Source organism: Heterocephalus glaber, unplaced genomic scaffold, assembly GCF_053883595.1.
Source record: "Heterocephalus glaber isolate CG9 unplaced genomic scaffold, H.glaber_assembly_v1.0 deba00001577, whole genome shotgun sequence".
Lineage (NCBI taxonomy): Eukaryota > Metazoa > Chordata > Mammalia > Rodentia > Bathyergidae > Heterocephalus > Heterocephalus glaber.
In genome coordinates, this window is record NW_028258358.1 from 23,103,993 (window position 1) to 23,127,215 (window position 23,223).

Below are 23,223 nucleotides of genomic sequence, written 5' to 3' on the forward strand. Positions count from 1 at the left end.
TAATGTATGATTATTACATTTTAGTCATGGAGATGAAGATATAAACTAGAAATTTGAATTTACCTCTCAATTTTCCACCTCATATTGGACCAGCCATTGTTATTAGGTTAATAAAAAAGTAAAATACAATAACTCTGAAATGAATATAAAAATAATGTATTATGCAAGCACAATATACTTCTTGTTGATGAAAACATATAGTGATAAGAATCGCTTCTTGGCCTTTTGGCTAAGATCAAGTGTATAGTGATAAGAAATTATCCTAGAAGTTATACTGATTTCAAAATAAACAAATGAGTCCTCCTTTGTAGTTGTTAATATTTAAAAAGCAAAAGACTTATATGATCTGAAGAGCAACCAGAAGATGTCGTTGTCAGTGTTTAAAGGAAGAAATAGATTGTTGGTGAGTATTTTGTATTACTTTAATCTTACTAAGTATTTTTCTATCCAAATATTTAATGAATGATTTGATTTGAACTGGAGTCAACTAATATTGCAGTAGTTGAAGTAACTAGATAAGGAAGGAGCACTGTGAAGTCAGTTCCCCTGATTTTAACAAATGATGAAAAAGTATTTAAAAGGTGAGGTGGTGTGTGGGAATCTTGAGCCATTCGCTCTAATTGGAATTGCCCTCAGAAAGTAAACTTTCCTCTCTCTTCAAAGTAAGAAACAGTTTTATTTTTTAAATTTTTAAATTTTTATTTTAGTGTAATACAAGTAGATATTAATAAATTGTAATAGCCATTCAATGAAAAAATATTTTTTCATAACAAACATAACTAAAGAATAACAATTGTAAATGCACTGTATCATGATCTTGAAAGAATATATTTTAATTTGCTAATCTGTCTCAAGTCATTTCCTAATAATGCTATACTTTTTTTACATAAAACATTTTAATTATTAACTAAGTAGCTCTCCCTAGGTATGATTTTGAAAAATTGCATTGTCTCTCTGGTGTGAGAAATTGACAGTTTAAATAAGGAACAAGAGGTATATCTATTAAGAAGCAGTTTTAAAAACTGGGGAAGGTGCTTACCAGTTGGGCTCCTACCCTCTCACAAGACTGAGGGACAGGAATTCTGTATTACATTTTAAGGGGATGGCTCTCAGTCCAAAAGAAGGACAGTATTGGCTTATACAATTCATGAAAATTCTTTTAGATTTATCTTCCAGAGGAACTCAAGAAGAATTTACATATATGAATTTTCTAAAAGTGGTCTAATAAATTGTAGGAGTGACTTCTGTGCCTTGGCCATCTGGATTCCATAAAACTAAGAGCAATCTAGAGACCTAGAAGCTGGAAAAACTCTTTCTAAGTCAATCTAGCTGATGCAATTTTTATTCCGGTCCTGGTCACTAGACCAATCTGGAAAAGGGTAGAGAGGAAGCCAGGAGAGAGTGAGAGAGGAGAGAGAGGAAAGAGAGAGGGGAGAGAGAGAAAGAGAGACAGGGAAAAGGGGAGAGAGAAAGATATAGATTTTATCTGGAGTCAGTGAAGAAACCACCCAGATACGCATTGCTGATCTATTACTTCTATGATATATGCATTAGTCAATTTTCCATGGCTAGCATAAAATACTCAACAATTGCAATTTAAAGTAGGGATTTATTTTGGATTATGATTTTAGAGGTTTCAGTCTATAATTGGCTGGTTCTAAAGCAGAAACAGCAAGGTAGAGGAACATGGCAAGGAACAGCTGCTTACTCCATGATATCCGGGAATCAGAGGAAGAAAGATGAACCTAGACAGGAACATACCCTCCCGGGTCATGCCTCCAATGAGCCACCTCCAACCAGAACACATTCAGGCTTAAACTGGTGCATAATTTGTTCCACTGATAAATATAACATCCTCATGATCCAATAACCTTCTGAAAGCCCACACATCTGAACACATGAGATTTGGGGGTCACATTTTAGATCTAAACTATAACAATATAATGTGTAATGTTTCTTAATGATATTAAGTAAAAAATGTTTTAATTTTGGTTAAGATGACAGACTGAACATGTATCTACATCCTTCCTTGCCCTTAATCATTGCAAGCATATCCAATGCAAAAGACATGCGAGCACAAACTTCTTCCCTACCCCAACCTCCAAAATATACCAAACTCTATCTAATACAGTACTTTAATATAAATACAAATAAAAGCATGAACAAATTTACAAACTTCTTAAAATTAGGAATCTTATTTATTTAGATTGATGGGTCAGCAAGATTAGTGGTAACTGCAACACAAAATATGTCCAGATGAGGATGCTTTAAAAAAGAAAAGATAAAATTCCAGAACTTCAGTCTCAAAATTAAGATATGTGAGTGGAATAAACATCAGGGATGATTGGTTATGAATGATGTAATGAGGGAACTGGATTTGAGGCAGTTGGATAGGTTGGCAGAATCAAAATTTATATTGAAATCCACTGAGATCCAGTATGTGAGCTAAATGTTATTGTTTGTCTTTGTCACATGAAAAATGAACAAGTGGACACCAGGATAAACAGGTAAGTGTGACAAAAACAAAAGAATGACTTTCTCTGCATCATATGGCAGGAACACATTTAATTAACTGTTTATTCCCCTCCCAAAAAGAAAGAAAAGCAAAAATAAAGAAGAAAAACTCTGCTATAATTAGAACTAGTATTTACCAATAGTTAAGTTGGGCATTAAAAATACAAAAGAAAGGGGCCAGGGATTTAACTCAGTGGTTTCGCTGCCTGCTGAGCAAGCGCAAGGACCCAAGTCAGATCCCTGGTAGCAAATTAAATAAATAAATAAATAAATAAAATAGAAAAGAAAAAACTAATAATCACCAAATATTGTTTCAGGTAGTGGAAGAACCAGTGAACACAATAAAAATAATACATATTACTTGAAAATTTATGAGGATAGATTTCCAAAAAAGAAAGATAGATAATAAAATGAAAAGGATAATGATACAAAATGGTACCTCATTTCACAAACACTTTTGTTTGAAAATAATTTAGTTCTCAAACAGAGAAACCTTTGTGAAGATTTTGTTTTCATTACAAACTCTCCACTTAGTAACAAACATGACCAGGACCATCTTTCCCACACAAACACAAATATGACCATCTTTTGCAGAATTGTAGAAAAAATTAAATTCACAAACAGAGGTTTAAATATATATATATATATATATATTTAAAAATAAGTTATTTTTATTAATTTAATGTTTTCACTGAAAAACAAAATAACAAAGCTAGAGGATTCCTCTAGATGACATTGCAAAAGAGCAAGAAAAAGACAAATGCTGTGTACAGTACAGATGTGAATGACAGAATGTTTTAGAAGTACTCATATTATTTTGTCAAAATTTAGAAAGATCCAAAAAAAAGTAGAGAAAATAAAAAAATAATAAAAGAGAAAAACTGAGCTTAAAAACATCATTAACCTTCACATAGCAATTTCCAAGAGAATTTTGATGAAAATGGTGTAAAATGAGATACACTGTGATGACACTGCACAGAAACCAAGCATCTTAAAGGCTTGCAGGAGAAATATGACTATTAAGTCATAAAGAAAAGATGCAATAAACACAAGATACTTTAATTGAAACAAGATTGCAAAGAAAAGTTTAGAAGTTATCTGTGGAACAATATTTAATTACATGAAATTTAAAACAAAGGAAAACGAGGAAAGAGACGAATAGTGTGATAGGAAGGAATTCAGAAATGGACAGTGTCAAAGTTTTTGAAAAAGGGAATTTGTTCACTTATGATAAATCATGTTGAGGAATTGAAAAAGAAGCACATAGGAGTGGACATTAAATTTCAAAACACATCATTTTGGTGGCCCTGGAAAAATTGATTTTATTGGTAGGGAGAACTGAAAGAAAATTTCTGTAAGTTAAAAATAACTGAGGATGAGGAAATGTAGAAATTTTATATATAGTTAATTGGAAAAATCCTGACAGAAGACCAAGTTGAATGTGAAAATTCAGAATGATGTATGGACAGAAGAGATTCTTAAAGAAAATGAAACTTTGAACATCATTGAAGGTTTAGGAAATTGTGAGAATGATGGTGAAATACTGAAATAGGTGCAAATAAGGTTCTGCTTAGTTTTGAGAAGAGACAAATTGTAAAAGAGAAATAATTTTGACAATGCAACATACATTTTCAAATTAGTTGTTGGGAAGATAAATGCTTTCTATTCTGATTTTTCTTTTTTTTTTTTTTAACTGAAAACTACAAGGCTATATATTGTCTTAAAAATAGCTTTGCCAAAGAAACAGACCCAAGGATCAGTGGAATAGATTAGAAGATGCAGAAATAACTCCAGACATAGTCAGCCACCTCATCTTTGACAAAGGAGCTAACCACTCTCATTGAAGGAAAGATAGCCTATTTAATAAATGGTGTTGGAAAACCTGGATTTCAATCTGCCAAAGATTAAAAGTAGACCCATACCTATCACCATGCAGTAAACTAAGATCAAAGTGGATTAAAGATCTAAATATTAAGACAGATACTCTAAACTTGCTGGAGTATAAGTTAGGTAGAACTCTTGAAGACATTGGCATAGGATAAGACTTTATTCATAAAACCTCAGTAGCATGGGAACTAGCACAACAAATCAACACCTGGGATCTCATCTTATTAAAAAGTTTCTGCACTGCAAGAGAAACCATCAACAGAGCTAAGAGAAAACCTACAATGTGGAAAAAAATGTTTAGCAGCTGTACCTCAGACAAAGGTCTACATCTAGAATATATAAAGAATTGAAAAAAATCAGACCACCCAAATTCAAAGACCTAATTCAAAAACAGGCATCTGAAATGAACAGACATTTCTCAGACAAAGAAGTAAAGCAGCAAATAAATATATGCAAAAATGTTCAACATCACTGGCCATTTGAGAGATGCAGATGAAAACAACAGTGAGATTCCACTTCACCCCAGAAAGAATGGCTGCTACAAGAAATCAACTAATAACAAATGCTGGTGGGGGTGTGGAGAGAAAGGAACCCTTCTTCATTGTTGGTAGGAGTGCAGAGTGGGGCAACCACTGTGGAAATCAGTATGGAGACACCTCAAAGAACTAGGCTTAGAGGTCCCATTTGACCCAGCTATTCCCCTGCTGGGGATCTTCCCAAAAGAATTAAAAGAATCATACCACAGTGATATATGTGCATCTATGTTTATAGCAGGACAATTTGTAATAGCTAAAGCTTGGAAACAGCCCAAGTTCCCATCAACTGGAAACTGGATAAAGAAGATGTGGTTTTTTTATAAAATGGAGTACTACTCAGCCATAAAGAATGAGAAAGTAGAGACATTTATAGCTAAATGGATGCACATTGAGGCCATACTCTTAAGTGAAATAAATAGGACACACATGTATAAATACCAAATAGTTTCTCTATTTTGAGAACTTGAAAGTGTAAATAAGGATTAAAATGGTTACAATGAATAATTGATAATTTGAAATAGGAAAATGTCCAAAGGTGTAGTGGTGGTGGGACTGAAAAGTGAAAGGAAAGGAGGGAAAGGAAAAATTATGAGAAAAGAAAAAAATGAAAAAGAAATCTAATTAAATAGGGAAGGGTGGAGGTGGTGAAGGGTGCACAGGTAATGGGAAAAAAAGTAAGAACCAAGATACATCATGTACAGGTACAAACACACAATGATAAATGTAAACTTGTTGTATACCTAAAATGTACCAATAAAATAATTTAAAAAATAGCTTTGTCAGTAGATGTTCACATGAGTCCAAAAGAAGATATTTTAATAACCTTTTTAAGAAAAGGAAAGTGAATCTATCAATGTTAACTTTGTGGTACTTATCATCAAATATTTAAATTGAATTCATGTGGATGCCTATACCATTTTCTAGCTTTCTTGGTGTAGATATAGAAATAATTGACTAAAATTTCCTGCAACCTTGAACTTTTATCAGGATGCAAAGAATGGATAATTCTTTTCAGTAAAATAAATTTAAGGAAGATCTCTGTATTACTGATTGACTAACAGAGAGATGAAACTGAGACAGAAGAGAAGGTCCTGGTTTTCCCCAAGGGTTACTCTTGCTTGTTTGTTTATTATTTTGTTTTCAACATTTGACAGGCACAGCCGTCCAATTGGTGCACAATTGCTTCAGGAGATTTTTGCTTTGGGGGCAGCAACTACATTAGACTCATGCAGGCATATTGTTAGTCTGCCTCATATGACATTTGGATGACTCTATCCCTCTGTAACCATATGAAATATTCTTACTCTCATTCACGTGGAGCTCCTTCGCCATCCATGACTAAACTGACAGTTTCTGATTAACTAGAACAATGTTGTGCGCATGTGAGAGTACACCGTTTTTTGTCTATGTAAACAAATGTCCATTTACTCTTGCTGGATCCTTCTGTATACTGCTTCTCTAAAGGGTACAAACCGCTAAAGCCTTTTTCAGATGGTTCTGTTTTGCCTATTTGCAATTCCTGCCTCTAGTGGAGCAGGTTGAGCTGGTTGTACTAAGAGCTGGTATCCCTAAAGGCTTCTGGTACAAAAAGTGGTCAGCAGCCCGGGGCTGGTCATACTGAGAGCAGCTGTCACATGGAGAATGACAAAAAGCAGTGGAGACCTTCCAGGTGCTGCTAGCTCTGGTGGCCAAGAGTGTTATGGGGACAGCTGATAGTAAGGGAACTGAGTGTCTGGAATTCAGAGCTCGATGCTGGTGACAGTAAGGGAATAGCACTTTACCAATTTCTTATTTGTATCTGAATTGAGCAAAAGAAGCCTAGACTTGCTGCTGACAGAGCTGTGAGAGACAACTGAACAATGAAAATGTACAAATAATAACTTTTGGCACAGTAAGAATGTGGAAATGCTTGGTAGGAGTACTGTACTTAACAGGTTGGTGAGTTAGAAAGTTGTGATCAGGTGGGTATGTTTCAGAGAAGAGGCAAACACTAAACTATCTGTAAATATATTTTCTAATTTATAAAATGTAGTCAGATTTTGCAATTTCTTATTTAAGGGAAAGTCTGAAGAAAAAAAAAGAGAAAACAATGAAAAAAAATGAAAAGAAAGAAGAGAAAAAGGATACAAATTAATTTCTTTGCCAGACTTTTCTGTAAGAAATAATAAGATAATAATAAGATAAAAATAAGATAAATAATAACAAGATAATAAGAAATAAGATAATAAGAAATAATAACATACATTACATGATGTTAGAGATCCCTAAGAGGAAGAGAGAAATTTTACCAAGTCAAAACAAATATTTCTGGGACACTAGAAAGTGAATATCCTTAGTGACAATGTTAAACTTTACATGAGCCCAGTACTTGTGTAAAACATTGAACATTAAGAACCCCTGTCCCACCTAGTGTGTTCAGGGAAATGACGCATCACAAAGAATATCCCTTCCTGTGTGACATAAGAGATTCATGAATGCCTCATTTACCAACAAGCACAGAGATGGAACCTCAAAATTCCTGTTACTTCTTGATTAGCTGAACTTCTTGTCTCCATTTATCAATGGGAACAAAATAACTTTTCGATTTTAAGATTCCCTCTTTCCCCCAGGACCATGGCCTTTGGACTACTTTCTGTCTGAGCCCTATCAAACCATTCTGAGAACATGGACTCAGGTAAAAATATTATCTCACTTATTTAGTCACTTATTTGGCTAATCACCTTCCCCACATTGGGCTCTTTCTGGCCATATTTACTCCTCTGGGTAAAAGAAAGCCCCCTTTCACTTAACACCCAAGATATCTGGAAATCTCATAGTCACAGTTTATTCTCTAATGTGAAAGTCCCTTTTCTCACTTGCAGTTATCCTTTTGAAGAAGTCTCTCCTTCATAATAAGTCCAGATTTATTTTGTTTACTTGTATATTTGTCTATCCACTCATTTTTTTAAATTTGTGAGTTAAATACAGTGAGACACAGAGGGGGTGGCCTTCCTGTAATTCTCTATTTGACATTTATAGTTTGGGGAAGAGACTTGAATAGACTTGGAAAAACAAAAATAGACTTCAAGGGACTACTGGTAGACCAAACTTATGTAAGGTGAGGATCTGAAGATTGACCATATCTAGTCATAAGAGAAAGTTACAAGTTAGCAGTAAATTAATTTAATAAATGAGTATTAAATAATGTATTGGCTTTTCAGGCATAAAAATTTAGTGATAATGCACAGAGTTTAATCATCATCAATATATACAAAATTCTCTCAGGTTCTTTTTAAAAAATCTCTTTCCCACATAAATCTCCCTTAGATGCCATTACATTAATATGTCTTGATATAGGTTTATGTTATACTATTGGATTTGAATTTGCATTAATTTATTTAAAATATATTCGAGTTCAATCTTTTTCTTTTTTTGCCCCAGTGCTATTTTAAAGACCCACAATAGTTTTGGCATATCCATGTAATTCATAGCTTCATAGTGCTGCATTTTATTACTTATGAATCTACTACATTTCGTTTAGCTTCTTACCTAAGTAGAAGATAAGGATTTGAAGGTGATATATTTATAAAGTACTTTATGTCTAGGTTGTGAAACCTCCATTGCTATATGAAATTGGAGACAGTATAAACTTTCAATTGGGCCAATCTGCTTTATTCAGCTCTAAAAATGAAAATGATTAATTTATAGAGAATTTTAAATAATAACCATCCTCTCCACGAGTAAACAAGATTTCATTCACATAAAATCTTCCTCTAATCAGACATTAAAAATAATTTTTATTTTACTTACCTCACACTTCAGAGTTTTCATATGATTATTATATTAATTTGTGTTTATAAGGATTTGTATGCTTTTAAGCATCTTTGTAGACATATTAGCTAATGTGTTTTATTCTGCAGAATTTTTTCTTTTATTTTTTTCTTGCTCTGTATTTCTTTGTAGGATCTAAATAGCAACTACTTATTGTAAAATACGGCAAATTTCTTTTCTGATTTACTTATATATTCTATATCATCTTTTAAATATAAATCTTTAATTTTATGATAATCAAATATAATAAAAAACTTGTAGATTTAAGAAGTTCAATCTAATTAAATGAAAAGGTATTCTTTTTCATTTTCTTTTTCAGACTTACAATAAATCTTTTATATTTAAGACAAATTTTAGACTTTTATTTTTTAATTTTTTAATGAATATTATTGGTACATTTAAGGTATAAAATATAATGACATTCATCATTGGAAATTGGCACCATTACATAATCCATTTGGTTCTTATTTTGCCCCATCCCCCTCCTCTCCCTTCAACCCCTCCACATCTCCCTATCTACAAAGACTTTGTTTCCATTTTTTCTTTTTTTCATATTAATTCCATTCCCTTCATTCTTTCCCCTATCCCTCCCATTTCCCCTTCCCATTTGCACCTTTTCTTCCTATTTCACATTATCTGTTATACCCTTTAGTCCTTATTTACACTTTCAGTTTCTCACACTAGAGAAACTATTTGGTACTTGTACATGTGTGTCCTATTTATTTCACTTAAGAGTATCACCTCAATGTGCATCCATTTAGCCATAAATGTCACTATTTTCTTGTTTTTTGTGGCTGAGTAATACTTCATTTTATTTAAAAAAACTCCACATTTTCTTTATCCAGTCTCCAGTTGACGGGCAATTGGGTTGTTTTGAAATTTTAACTATCACAAATTATGCTGTTATGAACATGTGTGCACATATAACACTGTGGTTGCACCAGTCTACACTCCCACCAACAGTGGAGCAAGGTTCCTCTTTCCCCCACAGCACCACCAGCATTTGTTATTAGTTGATTTTATGATAGCACCCATTCTTTCTGGGGTGAGGTGGAATCTCAGCTTTGTTTTCATTTGCATCTCTTGAATGAGCAGCGATGTTGAACATTTTTTCATATGTTTATTTGCTATTTCTACTTCTTTGAGAAATGTCTGTTCATTTTAGATGCCTATTTTTGGATTGGGTCTTTAAATTTGAGAGGTCTGATTTTTTTTAACTTCTTTATAAATTCTAGACATTAACCTTTGTCTGAGGGACAGCTGGTGAAACTTTGTTGCCATAGTGTGGCTTATCTCTTCACACTATTGGTGGATCCTCTTCCTGTGAAGTTTTTCAGTAAGTAGAGATCCCACTTGTTGATTGTGCTAGTTCACAGGTGACTGAGGTTAAGTTCATAAAATATTTTCCTACATCAATTGGTTCAAGAATTCTATCTAACCACTCATTGAACTGGTTTAGTGTTTCTGTTTTAATATGTAGATCTTTAATCCATTTCAACTTTAGTTTAGGACACGGTGAGAGATATGGGTCTAATATTAATCTTTGGCAAGTTAAAACCCAATTTTTCCAGCACAATTTATTACAGAGGCTATCTTTCCTCCAATGAAGATGTTTGGCTCCTTTGTCAAAGACGAGGTGACTTAGTGTGTTTGGAGTTGTTTCTCCATCTTCTAATCTGTTCCACTGGTCCTCAGGTCTGTTTCTTTGCCAGTACCATGTTGTTTTTATCACAATAGCTCTGTAGTATACTTTCAGATTTGGGATTGTGATACGCCCTTACCTTGTGTTTATTGCCTAGAATTGCTATTGCTATTCTAGGTCTCTTCTTGTTTCAAATGAATTTTTTGGATTTTCCATATTTGTGAAGTATGTTGCTGGGATTTCAATTGTGATTGCATTGAATCTATATAGCAGTTTTGGAAGTATGGCCATTTTCACTATGTTAATTCTTCCTACCCAGGACTATGGGATGTCTTTCCATTTTCTGATATCCTCTTCAATCTCTTTTTTCAAAGTGCTATAGTTTTCAGAGAAGAGGTCTTTGATATCTTTTGTTAGGTTGATTTCTAGGTATTTCAGTTTTTTGGATACTGTTATGAAAGGAATTGTTTGCCCTCTTTCTCTCTCAGTGAGTTTGTTGTTTTGTAGAATAAAGCTAGTGTTTTTAGTGTGTTGAACTTGTATCCAGCTACTCTACTGAATTTGGTTATTAAATCTAGAAGACTTTGGTGGAATTCTTAGGGTCTTCTATATAGACTATCATGTTATCTGCAAATAATGACAATTTGACTTCTTCATTTCCTATGTTTATTCATTTTATTTTTTTCTCTTGTCTAATTGCCATAGCTAATGTTTTCAAAACTGCATTGAACAGGAGTGTTGATAGTGGACATCCTGGTCTTGTTCCTGATTTTAATGTGAAGGATTTCAGGTTTTGACCATTTAGTATGATATTGGCTGTTGGGTTTTCATAGGCAGCTTTCATCTGATTGAGGTAGAGAGCAACTATTCCAATTTTTTGTAGGGTTTTTTCATATTTGCATGTTGGATTTTTTCAAATACTTTTTTTTTGCATCCATTCAGATGATCATATGATTTTTGCCCTTGCCTCTGTTAATATAGTGTATTACATTGATTGATTTGCATATGTTGAACCGTCCCTGGGATGAACCCCACTTGTTCAGGGTATATGATCTTCCTGATCATCTGCTGCATTCTGTTTGCCAGGATCTTATTAAGGATTTTTGCATCTATGTTCACTAGTGAAATTGGTGTATAGTTCTCTCTTTTCGGTTGGGTTGTTCTCTGCTTTGGTGATAAAGGTGATCCTTGCTTCCAGGAATGAATTTGGGAGTATTGCTTCCCTTTCAATTTCATTGAAGTTTAAACAGGAGTGGCAGTAGTTCCTCTCTAAATGTCTTGTAGTACTCAGCAGGGAAAACATCAAGACCTAGGCTTTTCTTAGTTAGTATGTTTTCAATTACATTTTCAATTTCATTGGTTGATATTGGGTTGTTTAGAATTTTTAGGTCATCCTGGTTAAACTTTGGTAATTCACACGTATCTTGGAATCTGCCCATTTTTTCTGTATTTTCCATTTTATTGGCATATAGTTTCAAGAGGTAAGTATTGATGATCCTCTGGATTTCTGGTGGGTCTGTTGTAATTTCACTCTTTTCTTTCCTAATTGCATGGATTCGGGCCCTTTCTTTCCTTTTTCTGATAAGGTTGGCTAATGGTTTGTCAATTTTGTTTATTCTTTTGAAAAACCAACTCTTGGTTCATTGATTTTGTGTATCATCCTCTTAGTCTCCATTGCATTGATTCCTGCACTGATCTGTATAATTTCCTCCCTTGCATGAGCTTTGGGTTTTTCCTGCTCTTCTTTTTCTAGAAGCTTGAGGTTCAGCATCAGGTTGTGTAATTGAGCTTGCTCCGTTTTCCTAAGGTGAGTATTCACTGCTATGAATTTCTCTCATATGACTGCATTCATTGTGTCCCATATATTCCAAAATGTTGTACTGGCATTGTCCTTTAGTTGTAGGAACTGTCTGATTTCTTCTTTAATTTCCTCTGTGACCCATTGGTTATTCAGAAGTATGTTGTGCAGTTTCCATGTGTTTATGAAATTCTTGCTGTTCTTTTTGCTATTGATCTCCAATTTCATCGCACTATGTTCTGATAACATATAGGGGATAACTTCAATTCCTTTGCACTTACTTAAACATTTTCTATGGGCAAGTATGTGGTCTATTTTAGAGAATGGGCCATATAAAGCTAAAAAGAATGTGATTTTGGGGGGTGGAACACTCTGTAAACATCTGTTAAGTTCATTTGTTCAAGAGTTTGATTGCATTCTAGTATTTTGTTGCTTATTTTTTGTCTAGTTGATCTATCTGTTTGTGACAGTGTGGTATTGACGTCCCCAATTCTATTGTATTAGTGGTTATATGATTTTACATGTCCATTAGTATTTGTTTAATATAGTTGTATGCACTATTATTTGTTGCATATATATTAATGATTTTCAACTCTTCTTGGATTGTACCCTTTACAAGGATGTAATGTCCTTCTTTGTCTCTCTTAATCAGTGTTGGTTTGAAATCTACTTGATCTGTAATGAGGATAGCTACTCCTGCTTTATTTCGGGTTCTTGTCACATGCACTTTTGTTTTCCATCCTTTATCTTTCAGTCTATGAGTTTCTTTTTGAATTAAGTGTGTTTCTTTTATGCAGCATTTTGTTGGATCTTGCTTCTTGACACATTCTCCCAGTCTATTTCTTTTGTTTGGTGAATTGAGACCATTGACACCAATGGTTATAACTGATACATATTGACTTATCATTGTCATGACTTTTTCTTTTTTTTGGATTCTCCCCGTTTTTGTTGAATTTCTTGTCTTCGTACCTGATGGATTAATTCTGCAGGGCTTCCTGTGGTTGTGATCCTCATTGTCTTTTCCGAGAATATTGTCCAAAATTTTTTGGAGTGCTGGTTTGGTATTCATGAAGTTACCCAGTAGATGTTTGTCATGAAAGAATCTTATTTCACCATCAATTTTGAATGACAGTTTTACAGGGTACATCGATCTGGATTGGAGGCTGTTTTCCTTTAGGGCATGAAAATCTAACTCCAAGCTCTTCTTTCCTTGAGGGTTTACGTTGAGAAGTCTGCTGTGATTTTGATGGGCTTTCCTTTTTAGGTGGATTGTTTCTTTTCTCTAGCTGCTTGTAAAATTTTGTTCTTCTGTTGGGTTTCTGGAATCTTAACTATTATATCCCTATGTGTAGATTTTTTTATCATGGCTAGTTGGAGTCCTATATGCCTCACTTATCTCCATGTCAAGTTCTTTTCTCCTATTTGGGAAATTTTCTGCCATTACTTCTGTGAGCAGTTTTTTATGTCATCTGAACACTTTCCTGTTTCTTCATTGACTCCAATCATTCTGATGTTATTCTTCTTTGCATCATCTAGGAGCTGCTGGATTGATTTCTTGTGTTCCCTTACTATTTTTAAGAAATTTTTCTTTTCCTGTTCACTAATTGCAATCCTATCTTCTATATCTGAAATTTTATTCTCACATTGGGTCATTCTGCTGTGTAAGCTTTCAATGGAGTTTTTAATCTCCTGGAAATCTATTTGCATCTGTTTTATGGATTCCATTTGTTTCCTATGTTGTGATGCCATCATGTCCCTCAGGCCCTCTGTTTTTTTTTAATCTATGTGTGCTCTAGATTTATTAATCATATCTTGTACTATGAGCACAATCTTTGCTATTATCTGAGATTTTCTGATTTCATTTTTTCCAGGTCCTCTTTCATTGCCAGTTCAGGGAGTGCAGGCTGTTCAGTATCATATTGTTCCATCTGGTTGTCCTTTGGGGTTGTCTTAGGTGTTCTGGTAATCTGGTTTTGGGACTTATTTACCTGTCTTCTCATTTCAATAGATGCAGCATGCTGTGTATTTATTGAGGCACCTTTTTGCTCCCCCAGTAGTCTTGAATTCTCAGGAAGCCACTGAGCAGCCTTTGCTTTTGTTGCTTACCAGTACACCAATTCCTGCGTTCTGAGTGGTGGCCTTCAGGATCCCTGAGCTGACCTCTTGTCTGGGATGGCTTCTTCCTGGGGCCTGTGCACACTTGGGATGGTATCTAGGTGTGGCTCTCACTGGGGCCCCTATGTAGATATTGTTTGGGAGGGCCTTTGTTTGGGAGCTGTACACTCCATTTCCTGTTGTCTGAATAGGCTTTGGCAAGGGTTGCTCCACACTTATCATTTGTATTGGGGCAAGCCTCTGGGTATTGCTTGTGTGCCTGTACAGCACTTCTCCAGGTGGGTCCCTGGCTGTGGCCAATGGTATGGCGGGCCTCTGGCTGAAGCCCATGCACCTGTGCAGCCCCCTTTCTGGGTGGGCTTTTGACTTGGGCAAGTATGCCTGAGCCTCTGGTATTGGTGTGGACCCCTGGCCCGGATCTGCCTGCTGTCATGCTGATCTGATCTGAGCCACACAGCTGCTCCCTGGGATCTACAAGCACTCATCAATGGAATGCAGGCCTCAGGCTAAAGCCAGAGCACCCATGCAGCTTCTCTCTGGGCAAGACCTGGCCTTAGTGGGTGCATAAGAACCTCTGGGGTCTGGGTGGACCCACAACTGGGATCTGCCTGTAGCCATGCAGATCTGGGCCACACACCTGCTCCCCAGATCTGCATGTACTCACCAATGGAATGGTGGGCCTCTTTAGACTCACTTTTGTATGTGATGTGATTTTGCATTAGGTTTCACCATTTAATGAGAAAAATTTTCAAACAGTGTCTAATGTATATTTTTTTCATATTAATTTCTGGAAATTCCATTTTATATATTTTCCCTGAGCTCTGTTTTATTCTACTGACTTTGTTTTTATCTAAACAAAATATATACTTTTCTCATAGCAATGGTGTTAGACTGTTACTAACTGGTGAGTTCAAAACTGTCTTCTTTTGGAAAACTCCTAGGCATTCCTTAATCATTATTTTATATTACAGATTTTAGAAATTATTTATTTTTTAAAGCAACCAAATTATAATGTCATTCTTAATACTTTATGAACTCTTTAAGATTTTAGTAAATAACAAAGTAAACTACTGAAAGACAATACAATATCAGCTATTGTTTTATTTAATGTACTGAGATACTATACAAGAAAATTAACAATTTCCAATAAAATTTCTGATCCATTTTTATTACTTTCTTCCCCTAAGGAATTATCATTTTTATACCCAGGGCAGGCTCAGTCATCAATTTGTTTGCCCAAAATTCCATTTCCTCTAGATTGTAAAGTTAGAGTCTCATCAGAGAAAATCTAGGCATTAGAAAAATGATAGGAATCACACATATTCTACTACTCCAGCACAATTATCTTCTATATTTCATCTTCATTTTTTTTGTTGTTTTTTGAGACAGAGTCTTGCTATTTAGTCCAGCATGGCCTGGAACTTACTATGTAGCCCAGGATAGCATCAAACTCACAATAATCCTCCTGGCTCAGCTTCTTAACTGCTGGAATTACAGGTGTGTGCCACCATGCCAAGCTCTAAGTCATGTTTTTGTTCTTATATATTTTTCAGTGATTTAAAGCATGCATTTCATTTTTTAAAATTCTACAATCTAAAAAAATTTGGAAATAATCCTGGAATTTATATTTATTGAATTTTCCAGTTGAAATTTTATCTTTTAATTTTTTTCATGTATTTCAGTTAAACTTTTTCAGATGAATAAATATATGAAATTATATCTATAATCTTTATTACATTTTTCTTAAATATGCAGTTCTTAGGAACTAGAGTAGCAATTTAAGATTAAGTTGGAGTGAAATACTTTGTAAACTGTAAACATACAATGTCACTTTTCTTGGACCAATTTGTCATGGTTTCTGTTAAATTAAGGTAGAAAAAGGAAACAATTAATGATTTTGTTTTCTTTTTCTTTGTATCCATAAAAGTTTAATCCTTTCATATGGATAAGAGTTTATGTGATTATGTTATTTGCAGTGGATCACATAGTAGTCATCTCTAAGTTCTTAGTAGAGAAATTATATTTATTGAAGGATATATAAGAAAATTGATAGGGGAGAATTACAATAGATTTTTCCCATTAATTGCCTATCAAGTAATAATAAACTTAACAATCACTATCTATCAGTAATATAAAGTTATATATTCCTTATATTCATGTAATAGAAAAACTAACATCGATTACTGTACTTGGTAAAGTTTCTTTATTTTGAAATACAACTATTCATTTTATGCATATAATTATACATTAAAAAGTAAACTCTAGAGAAATACTTCTAGTAACATGAAGGAAGTTATAATTTAATTTAATACAAACCTCTTAGGTAGAACACACTTTATGAAATGAACCTGTGGCTTCCAAGAAATCAACAATGCTAAATCAAAATCATTTGGCATACAAACCACTTTAATTTATTGTTTGTAATTTTTCTCAATATGAATTAATATTGCATTAAATTTTCTTCTATTCCAATTCTTATTTTATCATTTCTATGCCATAACCAAATAAACAGTCTCCAGGAGAGACATACAAACATAGAAACATAGAATTGTGACTATTTATTAACTATATCAAAATTATATCTTTATAAAGTAAATGTTACTCATTAAAGTTATGGCATATTATTAGTGCTGCCCCATTTGTATGTTGAATTCCTGATTCCCAGTACTGTGAATGTGATCTCACTTGGGAATAGGTCATTGTGAGTGTAATCAGTTAAGATGAGTTCAAGTTGGTGTAGGGTTGGTCCTTATATGACTTTTGCTTATACAAAGAGATAATTTAGAACAGACACAATCAGTGGGATACTGACACATAAAGCTTAGTTATGCTGCTAGAAGCTAAGGAAGCTGGTAGAGAAACCAGGAACTCATCATTCCCTTAGTAGGTGTGTCAGTCCTGAAGCAGTGTGGGCTGTACATGTCTGGCTTTCCTAGACACAGTAAGTAAAGAAGAAAGGAGAACAAGAGATGGAGAGAGAAGGGAGAAAGAGGAGGGGAGGGAAAGGCATTGTTTACAAGTAACAACTCCGCATGATGAATGCTATGATTAACAGTATGTACTGCACACATATACTAATAAATGCATTACCTTGGGCCACACATAAAACATATAGTTAATATACGTAACTATCAAAACTTTCATCTCTAAAAATAGCTTTTATTATAACACAAGCACGTTCAGCCCTGCAGGATGAAAGCTGACTATGCCTGAAATTTCAGGGACAGCATGGGTTGTTTGACACCTTGATGCTGGATTTTAGCCTCCATATTTGTATAAGGTGTGTTGTGTACATGGGGCAACTCCACACAAGAATGAAAACATTAGGTACTGTGGACATGTGTTAATAAAAAATAAAATAAGCAAATAAAATGTCAACTATATATTTCTGTTATTTTACCTACCCTGTTGATGCTTTGTTGCCTAAATCTTAACTTATAAAAATTTGGGGCTGGAAATTTAGCTGAATGGTGCTGACATCTATCTATTAAGCAGAAGGTCCTGAATTTGATCCCTGATACCAAAAAAACACAAAAAATCAAAAAACCCCACAAAACTGGTGTCAGTTACTGTTGGTAGCAGGTACTGTGGTACTTCTGTTAACAATTATCTAAAATTATGAAAATGATTTTGGGGCTGGGCAAAGGCAGAAGCTGGAAAAGCTTTGAGGAACATGGTAGAAACAAACAAAGAAATAAACAAAAGCTTCAATTGCATGGAAAACAATGCTGCTAAAAGTATGAGCGACCTCTGATAAGGTGGCAACAGGTATGAGGAATTTGCTGTTGGAAACTGGTAGGAGGGGAATCCTTGCCTTAAAGTTAACAGAGAAATTGTCTGCACTGTTTTCTTTCTTGTGGAAATGGTTGGTGAGATTTTTATCAGGTACAATATGGGGATATATGTTTTCATCAAGAAACTTTCCTAGGTTGGAATAAAATGAAGATATTAAGCATCGAATGAAGGAAATCTACTCATGAACAAAGCAGGTTTGTCAAACCTTGGGAGAAACATTGGCCTACGTAAGAACCATGTTTGTCCCTCTCCTATGAGTGTGAAGCATGCAGAAGGAATCATGCCATAAATCAAAATGTCAAGAACTTATAAACTGAGTGTGAAATATAACTCATATTAATGGGACATTAAAAGCTAACATAGTACCAAGTAGAAATCAAGTCTATAATATATGGCACAGCTGACTACTCAAAAATAAACATAAAAATTAATGTTTTAAAGTATGTGACATCACTGAACGTTGTTGCCTTGTGTTATGATCTTGTTGATTTAAAATAAAATTGCAGAAGTAATGTTGCAGTTTACTGGATAAGTTATAAGATTTTCTTTTCCACTTTTCGTCAAATATAAATACTACATCTGTAAGCAAATATTTGTTTACTTTAAACATGCAGATATGTCTACTCTGAGAATGTAAAAGGTACTGTCCATTATGATATTAGCCAAGGAAATAACCTTTGGGTAGAAGTTTCATGAGAGAGAGTAAAAAGTCCATGAATACATAAATCCTAGAATAGATTTTACAGTATACTGAGAAATTTTTTATGACTCAGGTCTACATTTCCACAAAGCATCAGAAATTTCTCTAGTTAATAGGGTGAGTCTGAATAGTACAATAAATCCTTTGATGTGGCAACTTTGAAGATCGTGGACCAAGTTGGAAGGTTGTCATCTTTTTCTCTTAAAGACCTTTATGAAATTGAAAAGCTCATTATTTTTACTCTACAAATATAGTTTTGAAATATTTATTGTCTACATTACCTACAGACATCATAGAAGCTTAACTCTTAAAAGTTGATAGACATTGTCTCTTATGTCAAATATTATGTGAGCAAAGATTTTTGTAAAATGCTAAAACAATTAACTGCTAATTTGTCAAATGCCTTGAAAGTTTTTATTCAGTCTGCCTCTATTGTGAGTATTCTAATTAAATATGTCTTATTTCCCTAGGTTTAGCTGTGATAAATTTCTGTTGCAAAATTTATCTTTTGTCTTAGTTTAATTCTTGTTTACTGTTTAAATTGTACTTTTTTTTTTGGTACTAGGGATAGAACTCAGGACCTTGTGCTTGCGAAGCAGGTGGCTCCATCACTGAGCTAAATCCCTGGCCCTTAAATAGTATAATAAAAGTATATTTAATTTCTAGTGTAGGGGTATGATTCTCATTAATGCAGTGATATAAATAAATCATATTCTGTTCAATAAATACAAGAAATACATGCAAAAATATCTGAACAAGGAAATTATTGTATTCTAAATTAGGCTATTACACAAATGACTCTTAACAAGCAAATGATATGAAATGACCATATATCTCCATATTCACTTAGCAGGTATTTAAATTTATCCATGAAAAATGAGATAAAAATATGTGACCTACATATTACAAATTTATGGAAATGATAAAAGACTTCAACAAGTATCTGAATTTCCTTCTCATTATATGAGTAAAAATTATTTCTTATAGATGTATCCTGTACTCCTAAATTTTTGCAGTTTTCTATATATAATGTTCATTATCATATAAATTTGATCTAATTATGATTTCCAGGTTTGTGACTGAAGCAACTAATTTCTATCCCAACTAGATAACATGTAAAATATCACATATTTTCAATAATATTCAGTATCATTCTGATTTTGAAGGGATTTCAAAGATGATAACTATATAGTCTATCTCTACAATTCTCAGGTTTTTCAAAGTCAAATAATTTACTCAATTTTTCAGTATCAAATGTTGCTTAATGGTCAGAAATCTGTTTTCCAATGGTATTTGAAAATCTCCAGGAAAATCATGTTTGAATTGAGCCATGTGACCAATTACAAATAAATTAATATTTTTTATCATTCATGTATATTACATTTTTGTGATTATTGTAATTTTGTGATTATTGGAATGTTATCAGCCATTTGTATCTTCATGACTGAATCAGTTTTGATGACTAATTTTTTTTCTGCAGGGGTCAAGTTAGAATAAATTTTAAAAATTATGTCCATGTGCTCTCTGTCACAGCTATTCATTTCTGCTGCTGTAGCCTGAATGCAGCCATTGACAGGACATGAAGCAATGAGTACTGCTCAGAGCCACTACAACTTTCAAAAGTAGGCATCAGCCAAAAGTAAGCATATGGGCCTTTACTTGCTGACATCTGATTTTCACCGTTCTCAGTATACAGTTTACGTTCTCCGGATTTTGCTGCCCTTCTCCTCCTTGCTGTTCATTACTTTATCAATACGTCAGAAATTGAGTTCTATTTTTGTCCCATTTTTCTAATTTTGCCCACCTGCTCACGGTCATCCAGCACAATTCTACGAGTTATCTGTGTCTTTCCCTCTGGCCCCTCTCCTTCTCTGCATGTTGTTTTAGATTTTACTATCACAGTATCTCAACTTTTATCCTTCTGCTGTCCATGTTCCTACTCAAATTTAGCATGTACCATTCTAGTTTTGAATATTATAAAATTCTAAGTGAAATTCCTAAATTTTTCTCACTCACAAATATATTTATCCATGGTTTAAACCAGCTACAGACAATAATGCACATGAAGATCACAGCTCCTCCTCTCTCCAGAAGCAACTCCAGTCATGCTTCTGAGTGTCCATTCTACTGGGAATCTTCATTTTGCTCAGCAATGGCTTTGGATTAAAAATGATTGTCAGATTTCAGGTCTCATCAAGTTTGATCAATTGATGAGATTTTCCAGAGTGCTCATTCCCTCCATAAGACACTTTCATTCTTTGGCTTTCATACCCTAAAATTCCTTGTTTTTTTTTTTTTTTTTCTCCTATGTCATTGGCTACTGCTATTGGGTTCATTGCTTCGCATCTCTCAGGTCTGTTAATATTGGAATTCTAAAACTGAGATTTTTCACTATTCAATAAAACTGAGCAGCTAATTTTGTTTTTGTAATTGTTTTTTTTTTCTATTTTCCCTGATGTAGAAGGATTTACTACCAAGCTTCCCATTATATGTGGGGTGCTATGTTCTCATGTTTACAAAGATAATGAAGATTAACTTTTGTTTTAAAAAAGATAAATTTCAATGTAAGTGAATTATTTCAGGGATTTATTAATCATGGATTTTAGCAGTATAAAATACAAAGAAAAGTTATTTTCAAAGTGGTAGCAATAAAAACATTTTCTCTACAGTGATTATTTATCAAGTATAAAAATACCATGAATATTTTGAAAAACAGCATGAATTTTACTGGGAGTCAGTTATTTATCTCATTTTATAAGGTAGGTGGTCAATTTTAAGGCCTTTTAACATAAATGCTATAAAGTATATAGTATTTTCATGAAAATTAATGAGCTTATGATATCTTTTAAATGGAGATTCAGAATTTAAAATATTGATGAAATAATACTAATACCTAGTATAGTAATCTTCATTTTGACATTTTTTTGAAAATTAATCTTAAAATCATTTGTGCAAATAAAATGTGCCATATTTAAATTTAGTAAGGAACTTTGGCAAGCCTTTTAAAATGTATTTGATGCCCATCAACTGGAGACTGGATAAAGAAAATGTGCTTTTTTTATAAAATGGAGTACTACTCAGCCATAAAAATGAGAAATTAGAGACATTTATAGCTAAGTGGATGCACATTGAGGCGATGCTCTTAAGTGAAATAAATAGGACACACATGTATAAATACCAAATAGTTTCTCTGGTGTGAAAAACTGAAAGTGTAAATAAGGACTAAAATGTATAATAGGTAATATGAAATAGGAAGAGAAGGGGCAAAGGGGAAGAAAGTGGGAGGGCTAGGGGAAAGGATAGAAGGGAATGGGATTAATATGAGGAAATGGAAAAATAGGAACAAAATCTTTGTAAATAGGGAGGAATGGAGGGGTTGAAGGGAGGGCTGGGCAAGGGTGAAAAATAAGAACCAAGATGCATTATGTAAAGGTACAATTCCCAATGAGAAATGTAATTGTGTTGTATACCTACAATGTACCAATAAAAGAATTTAATTTAAAAAATTAAAATGTGTTTGAATGAAAATATGAGAAAAGTGATTGTAAATGTATTGAAAATTATTTTTTTAACACAGGGCATGGTCTATATTCCAAAAGTTTGAAAATAAGAACAAATTTAAAAATGATTGGAAGACAGCTTCTAGAGATGAGTACCAAAAAGTTCTCATCGCATACATCACACGTATCCCCCTTTGCCCTTGTGTCCAGAATAGCGATGATTTATCTCGAGACCAGTGAGATGTGGCAGAAATGAAACTATTTCAACACTGGGCTTAGATTTTTCATGGCCTGGCAGTATCCACCTTTGGGAACCCAGAGCAACACAAACAAAGATCCAGGTTGCACAGCGGGAGAGACTACATGAAGTGAGATCAATTTGCTCCACATTAAGTATAGAGGTGCCAGATATTTGACAGAAGGAGTTTAGAATTTTTTGGCACTCATTGAGCCTGTAGAGGATCTTTAAGTACCTATTCAGACTATGAAAGATCTTAAACAATCAGCTAGAGCAGTTAATTAGCTGCCACCAGCCTGGACCAAAGAATAACTAGATATATCTTAATTACAGTTTTAAGCTGCTAGGTTTTTGGGAGTTTGTTTTTTAGCAATAGATAGCATAATGTAGTTGATAGCTGCAATGAATAAGCATCATTAATGCAGGGATTCTCTGAGTCTTTAACCTATCAAATTATGTTTTATCTCTGTAGAATGGGATGTATTCAGAGAAAATTCTCTGATTAATTTTTAACAAATTATATAATATCCTAAAATATTCAATATTTTACAAACATTTCTGACGTTGTAAAGTAATATAATGGAAATATAATAGAAGCCACTGTACTTTATTTCTTTACTCAATAATGTTAGAATTTGCAAGGAAATAATATATATATATTTATATATTTCTTCTTCTTTTTATAAAG

At 33.7% G+C, this 23,223-nt stretch overlaps 1 long non-coding RNA gene and 1 pseudogene across 1 annotated transcript in view; both read left to right on the forward strand.

The window, feature by feature from the left end:
- Window positions 1-209: 209 nt before the first annotated feature.
- On the forward strand, window positions 210-339 carry LOC147823530 (U2 spliceosomal RNA; annotated as a pseudogene).
- A 7,090-nt stretch (window positions 340-7,429) lies between these two features.
- LOC110344034 (uncharacterized) overlaps window positions 7,430-23,223 on the forward strand; it is a 56,520-nt gene continuing 40,726 nt past the window's right edge. The window contains exons 1-2 of the long non-coding RNA XR_002386307.2: window positions 7,430-7,611; window positions 20,331-20,436. This is a non-coding gene — a long non-coding RNA (uncharacterized LOC110344034). The remainder of the gene's footprint in view (window positions 7,612-20,330; window positions 20,437-23,223) is intronic.